This window comes from Triticum dicoccoides, chromosome 1A (genome assembly GCF_002162155.2).
Source record: "Triticum dicoccoides isolate Atlit2015 ecotype Zavitan chromosome 1A, WEW_v2.0, whole genome shotgun sequence".
Taxonomy (NCBI): Eukaryota; Viridiplantae; Streptophyta; class Magnoliopsida; order Poales; family Poaceae; genus Triticum; species Triticum dicoccoides.
In genome coordinates, this window is record NC_041380.1 from 482,610,397 (window position 1) to 482,611,583 (window position 1,187).

Consider the following 1,187-nt stretch of genomic DNA (forward strand, 5'->3'; position numbering starts at 1 on the left):
CGGCAGACCCAGGCCGAACCCGGCGCGCTGAGGGGTGCTCGGGGGCGCCGGGGCGAGCAGTTTTGACGCAAAAGAGCCACAGGCCCGCCGCGTCAGTGACACCGCGCACCTTCTTCCCCGAACGCCTCGGTTTTCCGTGGGGAATCAATGGCAAGGCTGCCGTCAGTCAGCCTTACCATTGATTCCTCACGGGCAGCGCGTCACGGGGCGGCGCGCCGACGCACCCCTCCTTCGCACGCGTACACACGGGACGGCGCCGCCATATAAGCCGGTGGCCTCCCTCACCTCTGGCCACACCAGCCACACCAGCCCTACACTACTAGAAAAACCCCTACTAATGGCGCACCTAATATGGCCATTAATGGCGCATCTGTGGTGCACCATTAACAGCACGCCATTAGTAATTTTTACTAATGGCGCACCACCTGGTGCGCCATTAGTATCTGGTATACTAATGGCGCACCGCGGGTGCGCCATTAGTATAGGCCAGGGTGCGCCATTAGTATGCCTCCCAGGGGCCATGTATACCCAGGTGCTTTGGCATACTAATGGCGCACCACCACTGGATGCGCCATTAGTAACCGCGGTATACTAATGGCGCACTACCCAGTGATGCGCCATTAGTATGCACTGTCATACTAATGGCGCACTGTCATGTGATGCGCCATTAGTATGAATATTAGGTTTTTTTTATTTTTTTATTTTCTGTTTTTTGCACAGGTTACAAAATGTATAATTTGACAAAATATAGACATCACACATCAACAACAGATTCATCGAATACAATAGAAGATTAGTCTTTGAATACAATTCATCATATTAGTCTCCGAATACAATTCATCATATTAGTCTCCGAATTAAAAAGACCGAACAAAGATAGAACATTATATTACAAGTCTCGAGACCGCGAGTAGCGAGTTTGTCTTCACATTACAAGTCGATATCGATCATCTAAACTACCATCACATAGAAGAGAGCTGCGGTCATCACGATGAGCATCATCACGATGAAACTCGTCTTCATCCGGTTCCTCCAACGCTCCCTCCCCTCTCCCGCTAGATAGCGGGCGTATCTAGATTCGGCCTCGGCCCTAGTGGTGTACCCTTTGTAACTGTTACCGCTGAATCGGTGAACCTGTCTCCGACACTCCTCCCAGTCATCGTAGACTCCGGGAACCTTACCCTTGT